Below are 9,976 nucleotides of genomic sequence, written 5' to 3'. Positions count from 1 at the left end.
AAACACTGGTCGAATAGTAAGTAGATTATTAGTATTAACTGAGGCTTAGAAGGTAGTGTAGTTTTAAAGTTTGTGGAGATTTTATTACTCTAGTAACTTCTAGATAACAGTAAGTAGGTAGTTCTAGCACAACTCCATTAGGAGTGAACATGTCACCTAACAGTTTTTGTGGCAATTGTGCAATAGGACATGGATATATGTCATTCTGCACATACTAATAAAACTGGGTGCTATGAGAATAATAAGTGGGTCACTATTGGCTTTCAGAAAATTGGGCGGGGGTCTAGTATGGTAATACTGGAATTATTTCAGAGGGCAGTTACTGTGAATCATGTATTCTCAGGAGCCAGAATATATTCAAATCCTGAGTCTCTGCCCTTTAACTGTCAGTGTGGTCTTAGATGCATTTAACCTGCCGGTTTCTCGCCTGAAAAGTGAGTTTTAATGATAGTGCATATAAGTTGTTGGAAAAAAATAAAACATGAGAAGCACTTAAAATGGGGCCTGGCACAGTTGTAGCTAATAATATATATGAGCATTATCTTTTTCAGGGTTCAGAAAAAAATAAAAACTTAGTGGGGGATCTTGACAGAAAAATAATTATGTGCACAATTTCTCTAATAGATACTGAGGGTTTGTCCTTTTAGCTATCCCACAGATGAAGGCAGTGTCATAGCCATAACACTAACTGGAAAAAAGGTTCATCACTCATAGATCACAGTGGCAGATCTCAACAAGATAGCTTCTAGTACAGGGGTGGGCAAACTTTTTGACTCGAGGGCCACAATGGGTTCTTAAACTGGACCGGAGGGCCGGAACAAAAGCATGGATGGAGTGTTTGTGTGAACTAATATAAATTCAAAGTAAACATCATTACATAAAAGGGTACGGTCTTTTTTTTTTTTTCAGTTTAAGAACCCATTGTGGCCCTCGAGTCAAAAAGTTTGCCCACCCCTGTTCTAGAATGTTAAGTGAGCAGTTCTTCAACAAAAGTGATCTGGGGATACAAATGGAAATAATTGAGCTTCCTTGTCTTCATAGTTTGTATCCTATACAGTGAAGGAATGCAATATTATTTTCCAATTATGCTCATCCTTGGAGAAGGGCTTTGTGGCTTTCTGCCTTCTGAGTGGAATATTACAGAAGATATTAAGAAATCTTGAGCCTGGCCAGCGTGGCTCAGTGGTTGAGTGTCCACCTATGAACCAGGAGGTCATGATTCAATTTCTGGTCAGATACATAATCAATAAAAATACATTTTATTTCTTTTTTATGGTGCCAATTTTAATTCGTTTTAAGGTGTTGCATTTTCCACTTAACAATTCAGTGTTGTAAAGTGCATTATTTACTTTCCCTGTGCACATAGTCCATATTAAGTATCAAGAATGCCCAGTTATTTACTATGTAGCAGCTCAGCTTTTAAAATTGCCATGGAATTTGCTACAAATTTGCATCCTTCACTATTTTGTGTGGAAAAATGCTAAACCTATGCTCAAAGTTGGCTTAATCAACCTCTTCAATGGTGGGCCCAGAGGAGACACCACCAGATGGAGGTGCTCTTCCACCAGGAAAGCCCCCAGGCATTTCTCCTGGCATGCCTCCTGCACCCTGGTACAACTCGATAATGATGAGGTTGCAGATTTTTTTCCAACTCCTGCTGATGTTCAAATTCTTCCTTTTCCGCAGTCTGGTTCTTATCAAGCCAATGATGATTTCATTGCACTTGTCAAGAATCTTATTTGTCCTGATTGATCTGCCTTGAAGTTTTTCATCTTTTTTTAAAAGTTTTTTTAAAAAATATTTTTATTGATTTCAGAGAGGAAGGAAGAGAGATAGAGAAATAGAAACATCAGTGATGAGAGAGAATCATTGATTGGCTGCCTCCTGCATGCCCTCTACTGGGGGGGATCTAGCCTGCAACTTGGGCATATGCTTTCGTCCGGAATCGAACCTGGGACCCTTTAGTCCACAGGCCGACGCTCTATCCACTGAGCCAAACCGGCTAGGGCAGTGTTTCAACTTTAACAGTTGCTTTCATGTTGAATGCATAGGATTCAAGTGATTTCTTGGAAGACACCTGGTCCCACTGCTTCTCATCTTTAGCTTTGAACTTCTCAGCTTCCTGGACCACGCGCTCAATGTCTTCCTTGCTCAGACAACCCTTGTCGTTAGTGATGGTAATCTTGTTCTCTTTTCCTCTACTCTTATCCACAACAGAGACATTGAGGATGCCATTGGCATCAATATCAAAAGGGACTTCAATCTGAGGAACACCATGAGGTGCAGGAGGTATCCCTGTGAGTTCAAACTTGCCAAGCAGGTTGTTATCCTGGGTCATGGCACACTCACCTTCATAAACCTGAATGAGCACACCAGGCTGATTGTTGGAGTAGGTGGTGAAGGTCTGTGTCTGCTTGGCAGGAATGGTAGTATTGCACTTGATGAGGACAGTCATGACTTCACCAGCCATCTCAATGCCAAGGGAAAGAGGAGTGACATCCAATGACAAGGGAAAGAGGAGTGACATCCAACAGCTGCAAATTTTGGACAATTTTGGACTTATCTCCAAAGGGAATGGCTAACTGGACAGCTGCACTATAAGCAACAGCCTCATCAGGGTTGATGCTCTTATTCAACTCCTTTCCACTGAAGAAGTCCTGTCGGAGTTTCTGAATCTTGGGGATATGGATAGAACCACCCTCCAGGACAATGTCATGGATCTGGGACTTGTCAAGTTTGGCATCCCAAAGGGCTTTCTCTACAGGGTCCAGGATGCCAGGAAAAGGTCAGCATTTAATTCTTCAAATCAAGCATGGGTGATAGAGGTATAGAAGTTGATTCCTTCATAGAATCAATCTCAATACTGGCCTGGGTGCTGGAAGAGAGAGTACACTTAGCACGTTCACAAGCAGTAAGAAGGCAACGGACAGCCCTCTTGTTCTCACTGATATCCTTCTTATGCTTGCATTTGAACTCTGCAATGAAATGAACTCTGCAGAAGTCAATTTGGTTGTCAAAGTCTTCTCCACCTAAGTGGGTGTCCCCAGCTATAGATTTTACCTCAGAGATTCCATCTTCAATTATAATTCACACACCAAAAGTACCACCTCCCAAGTCAAAGATCAGCATGTTTCTTTCAGCTCCAATCTTTTTGTCTAAGCTGTAAGCATTAGCAGTGGCAGTTGGCTCACTGATGGTTCTAAGTACATCGAGACCAGCAATAGTTCCAGCATCTTTGGTAGCCAGACGCTGAGAATCACTGAAGTAAGCAGGTACTGTGACAACAGCATTGCTAACAGTCTTCCCAAGGTAGGCTTCTGCAATTTCCTTCATCTTTGTCAAAACCATAGATGACACCTCTTCTGGCTAGAAACTTTTTGTCTCTCCCTTGTATTCTACTTGGACATTGGGCCTGCCAGCATCATCATTCACCACCATGAAAGGCCAATGCTTCATATCAGATTGAACAATAGCACTTAGCATCAAAAGCTGTGTTGGTAGGATTCATTGCTACTTGATTCTTTGCAACATCACTGATCAATTGTTTGGTATCAGTATAGACAACATAACTTGGGGGTGATTTGGTTTCCATGATTGTTGGTAATTTCCACTTTTCTATACTGGAAGACACCCACACAAGAGTAGGTAGTGCCAAGATCAATGCCAACTGCAAGTCCTTTAGACATGGTTGTTTGTATCTACACATGGCTTTACAGACCAATCGGAACAACTGCCCCCACATTCAATGAGCAATAAAAATATATTTAAAAATAATAAACAAAACAGTCTAAAAAAATACAAAAGATCAAAGAAATAAAATGTTGGTTTTTTGAAATGATAAAATTGATACACCTTTACTCATACTCATAAAATAAATAATAACAACAACAGAAATACACTTACTCAAGCAGGAAACTCCCAGGGCCTCCATGTGACCTCTGAATCACCGCTGCTGTGGAACCAGCACCAGTACAACAGTTTGTAGGACATGTTCAGCATTAAGCCTCATAGTCAGCCGCCTGAGGGTTGAGCTGCCCACAAATGGGACAACAGCAATTAAAACCCAATTACAAGAGGAAGGCTTACATAACCTACACAAGGAACATTCCTAGAGCACACAGCTCAGGAGATCAAGGAGACAGCACCACGGGGTCCCACATGACACCTATTACAGAAGACCAGCCCACCAAGACTGAGAGTCAGCAGACATACCTAATAAATAGAAACAAGCACAGAGAGACAGCCAAGATGGGGAGACAAAGAAACATGCTCTAAATGAAAGAACAAGAGAATTCTCCAGAAGATGAGCTAAATGTAATGGAGATAAGCAATTAGTCAGATACAGAGTTCAGAGTAATGATTATAAGGTTGCTCAACAGCATAAAAAAGACGTCAAAACCATGAAAAACAACCAGTCAGAAATGAAGAATGACATAGCTGAAAGAAGGAATGCACAGCAAGGAACAGACAGTAGATCAGAGGAAGCAGATAATTGAATCAGTGAATTAGAAGACAGGGTAGAAAAAAAATCACTCAATATGAGCACCAAAAAACAAAAAAATAATTAAAAAGCAGGAGGACAGTTTAAGAGAACTTTGGGACAACATGAAACATAACATCTGCATCGTAGGAATACCAGAAGGATGATAAAGTGAGCAAGGATAGAGAACATGTTTAAAGAAATAATGACAGAAAACTTCCCTAACCTGGTAAATGAAAAAGTAACACAAGTTCAGGAAGCACACAGAGTCCCCTAAGATGAACCTAAAGATGCCCACATCAAGACACATCATAATTAAAATGCTAAAAATTAAAGACAAAGAAGGCAGCGAGAGAGATAGTTAATTACCTACAAGGGTATTCCCATAAGGGTGTCAGCTGATTTATTTTATTATTATTTATTTAAAATATTCTTTTTAAAATTATTTTTATTGATATCAGAGAGGAAGGGAGAGGGAGAGATAGAAACATCAATGATGAGAGAGAATCATTGATTGGCTGCCTCCTGCACACCCACTGCTGGGGATAGCATTCGCCACGTGGGCATGTGCCCTTGACTGGAATCAAATCCGGGACCCTTTAGTCCGCAAGCAGACACTCTATCCACTGAGCCAAACCAGCTAGGGCTCAGCTGATTTTTTAACAGAAAGACTACAAGCCAGAAGGGAATGGCATGAAATATTCAGAGTAATGAAGAAAATCAAGGATCTGAAACCAAGACTACTGTATCCAGCAAGACTATCAGGCTATCATTTAAAATTGAAGGTGAAGTAAAGAGCTTCTCAGATTTAACACACACACACAAACACACACACACACACACACACACACACAAACACAAACACAATAGTGTGGTGAAGGCCTGGAGTGTGGTGGGTGCAGGCTAGAAAGGGCCAATGGGGGGAAAAAAGGGGACATATGTAATGCTTTCAACAATAAAGATAAAAAAGAATAATAAAAATAAATACATAGTTTTTAAAAAAGAATAAAAATGGCAATAAATAAGTACCTAACAGCCGAAACCGGTTTGGCTCAGTGGATTGAGCGTCGGCCTGCGGACTGAAAGGTTCCAGGTTCGATTCCAGTCAAGGGCATGTACCTGGGTTGCGGGCACATCCCCAGTAGGAGATGTGCAGGAGGCAGCTGATCGATGTTTCTCTCTCATCGATGTTTCTGATTATCTCTCTCCCTTCCTCTCTGTAAAAAATCAATAAAATATATTTTAAAAAAAAGTACCTAACAATAATCTTAAATGTAAATGAATTAAATGTTCCAACCAAAAGACATAGGGTAGCTGAATGGATAAGAAGCCATGACCCACATATATGCTATCTACAAGAGACTCATCTCAGAACAAAAGACTCACACAGATTAAAAGTGAAGAGATGGAGCCCTAGCTGGTTTGGCTCAGTGGATAGAGAGTCGGCCTGCGGACTGAAGGGTCCCAGGTTCGATTCTGGTCAAGGGCATGTATCTTCGTTGAGGGCACATACCCAGTAGGGGGCATGCAGGAGGCAGCTGATCGATGTTTCTCTCTCATCGATGTTTCTAACTCTCTATCCCTCTCCCTTCCTCTCTGTAAAAAATCAATAAAATGTACTTTAAAAAAAAAAGTGAAGAGATGGAAAAAATATTCCATGCAAATGGAAATGAAAATAAGCTGGAGTAGCAATACTTATATCTGACAAAACAGACCTCAAAACAAAGACCATAAAAGACAAGAAGGTCACTAAATAATACTAAAGGAATAGATCCAACAAGAGGATACAAACCTGCTAAACATATATGCACCCAATATTGGAGAACCTAAATATATATATTTAAAACCTATTGGAGGACTTTTAAAGAGAGATCAGCAGCCGAAACCGGTTTGGCTCAGTGGATAGAGCGTCGGCCTGCGGACTGAAAGGTCCCAGGTTCGATTCCGGTCAAGGGCATGTGCCTGGGTTTCGGGCACATCCCCAGTAGGAGATGTGCAGGAGGCAGCTGATCGATGTTTCTCTCTCATCGATGTTTCTGACTCTCTATCTCTCTCCCTTCCTCTCTGTAAAAAATCAATAAAATATATTAAAAAAAAAAAAGAGAGATCAGCAGCAACATGGGCATAGTAGAGGACTTTAACACTCCACTGACATCACTGGATAGATTTTCCAGACAAAAAATCAACACGGAATCAGCAACCTTAAATGACACACTAGATCAGATGGATTTAATTTATATTTACAGAACATTTCATCCCAAAGCTGCAGAATATACATTTTTCTCAAGTGCACATAAAACGTTCTCAAAGATAGACCACATCTTGGAACACGCAATAAATCTTAACAAATTCTAAAAGATTGAAATCATCTCAAGCATCTTCTTGGACCACAATGACATGAAACCAAAAATCAATTACAATAAAAACACTAAAAAACATTCAAACACATGGAGGCTAAATAGTATGTTATGAAACCATGAATGGGTTACCAAAGAGATTAAGGAAGAAATAAAAAACTTCCTGGAAACAAATGAAAATGAACACACAAGAAATCCAAATCTGTAAGACACAGTGAAAGCAGTCCTGAGAAGGAAGTTCATAGCATTACATGCATACCTCAAGAAACAAGAAACACCTCAAATAAACAATCTAACCCTACAACTAAAATAATTAGAAAAAATACAAGAAAAGCACAAAGTAGAAAGAAGGAAATAATAAAGATCAGAGCAGAAATAAATGACATAGAGACTAAACAAATAACAATACAAAAGATCAATGAAAGAAAGAGCTGGTTCTTTGAAAAGATAAACAAGATTGATGAACTTTTAGCCAGACTCACCAAGAGAGAGGACAGAGATTAATATAATTAGAAATGAAAGAGTTGAAGTAACCACTGACATCACAGAAATAGAAAGAAATGTAGGAAAATACTATGCCAACAAATTGGACAACTTGGGTGAAATGGACAAATTCCTAGAAACATACAATTTTCCAAACTGAACAAGGAAGAATCAGAAAACCTGAATAGATCAACAACAATAAGTGAAATTAAAACAGTAATCAAAATACTCCTAGCAAACAAACTCCTCGACCAGATGGCTTAAAAAATTTTACCAAACATTCAATGAAAAACTAAAACCTATCCCCCTCAAACTATGCCACAAAATTCAAGAGGAAGGAAGACTTCCAAACACTTTTAATGAGTCAGCATTATCCTAATTTAAAAACCAGATAAAGACAAAACAAAGAAAGAAACTTATAGGCCAATATCAATAAAATATTAACAAATCGGATTAATACATTACAAAGATCATACACCAGGACAAGGTTGGATTTATTGTGGGGATGCAAAGTTGGTTCAATATTCACAAGTCAATAAATGTGATACATCACATAAACAAATGACGGCTAAAAAATCACACAATCCTATCAATAGATGCAGAAAAAGCATTCAACAAAATCCAGCACCCATCTCTCTATATAAAAAGCTATTATGCAAAGTGTCCCCTTGAGAATTCAACTGGGAGACCAGAAGTTTAATCACTCGCTATGATGTGTGCTGACCACCAGGGGGCGGTGCTGAATGAAGGAAGGCTCAGGTTGGCAGCTGGAAGGCTCCGATAGGCCCTGATTGCCTGCCAGGGCCTAGGGACCCTACCCTGCATGAATTTAGTGCACTGGGCCTCTAGTCTATGATAAAAACTCTCAACAAAGTGGGAAAAGAGGAAAATTCCAAGTGGAAACAAGGCTTTCATCATATTCAACATGATGAAAGCCATATAGGAAATACCTACAGCTAACATCATACTCAATATGCAAAATCTAAAATGTTTTCCTTAAGATCAGGAAGAAAACAGGGATGTCTGCTTTCACCACTCTTATTCAACATAGTGCTGGAAGTCATAGCCACAGTGATCAGACAAGAAGAAATAAAAGACATCCAAATTGAAAAAGAGGAAGTAAAATTCTCATTATTCACATGACATGATATTGTATATAGAAAAACCTAAAGAACCCACCAAAAAATGACTAGATTTAATAAATGAATTTGGTAAAGTAGCAGGATACGAAATTAATATCCAGAAATAGGTGGCATTTTTATATACTAATAATGAACTCTCAGAAAGAGAAACCAAAAAAAACACAATCCTATTGCAACATAATAAATAAGGTACCTAGGAATAAACTTAATCAAGGAGATAAACTACCTATGCTCAGAAAACTATGGGTCACTGAAAAAAAATAGTGGAAGACACAGACAAGTAGAAGTATATACCATGTACATGGATTGAAAGAATTAACATCATTAAAATTTCCATACTACACAAAGCAATGTATAAATTCCATGCAATCCCTATGGAATTTATACTAATGGTATATTTTTACGGATACAGGACAAACATTTCAAAAATTTATATGGAACCAAAAAGATCCCAAATAGCTATAGCAATCTTCAGAAAGAAGAACAAAGTTGAAGGAATCACAATACTGGATATCAAACTATACTGCAAAGCCATTGTAATCAAAACAGCCTGGTACTGGCACAAGAACAGGCATATAGAGCAATGGAACAGAACAGAAAACCCAGCTGTCAACCCACACCTCTATGGTCAATTAATATTTGACAAAGGAGGCAAGAGCATATAATGGAGTCAAGTTAACATCTATACTAATAAAACGGTAATATGCTAATTAGACCGGATGTCTTCCAGACATCCATCAGGACAAAGCCACAGCAGCTGTGAGGGCTGGCAGCACGGGAGAGGCCATGCCGCGAAGAGGGCCCACCAGTTGCCCCACAGATCGACCCTGATTGCAGGCCAGGCCTAGGGACCCTACCTAGGGACAAATTTCGTGCATCGGGCCTCAAGTGCTGATATAAAAAAGAAAGAACTCTTACCATTTGCAACAGCATGGATGGACTGGAGAGCATTATGCTAAGCCAGCGGTTCTCAACCTGTGGGTCGCGACCCCTTTGGCGGTCGAATGACGCTTTCACAGGGGTCGCCTAAGACCATCCTGCATATCAGATATTTACATTATAATTCATAACAGTAGCAACATTACAGTTATGAAGTAGTAATGAAAATAATATTATGGTTGGGTCACAACATGAGGAACTGTATTTAAAGGGCCAGAAGGTTGAGAACCACTGTGCTAAGTGAAATAAGCCATTTGGAGAAAGATAAATATCACAAGATCTCACTCATTTGTGGGATATAATGGACAACATAAACTGTTGAATAAAATATATGCAGATACATAGAAGCATCAAATAGACCATCCAACCTCAGAGGGAAGGGAGGAGAGGCTGGGAGGGGGTGGGTGAGAGATTAACCAAAGGACTTGTATGCATGCATATAAGCATAACCAAAGGACACAGACAGTAGGGAGGTGAGGGCATGTGCTGGGGGGTGGGAGCGGCTGGGGTGAGTCCATCTCTAACTTCTCTGTGACCTCACATACCATACTTCCCATGCTTACTCTTCCCATCAC

The 9,976-nt window shown here is 39.5% G+C and overlaps 1 pseudogene; it reads right to left on the bottom strand.

The window, feature by feature from the left end:
- Positions 1 to 1,371: 1,371 nt before the first annotated feature.
- Positions 1,372 to 3,686, bottom strand: LOC102435359 (annotated as a pseudogene).
- Between the last annotated feature and the right edge of the window lie 6,290 nt (positions 3,687 to 9,976).

This window comes from Myotis lucifugus, unplaced genomic scaffold (genome assembly GCF_000147115.1).
Source record: "Myotis lucifugus unplaced genomic scaffold, Myoluc2.0 scaffold_214, whole genome shotgun sequence".
Taxonomy (NCBI): Eukaryota; Metazoa; Chordata; class Mammalia; order Chiroptera; family Vespertilionidae; genus Myotis; species Myotis lucifugus.
The sequence above is the reverse complement of the archived record's forward strand: the minus strand, read 5'-3'. Positions and strand labels throughout refer to the sequence as shown.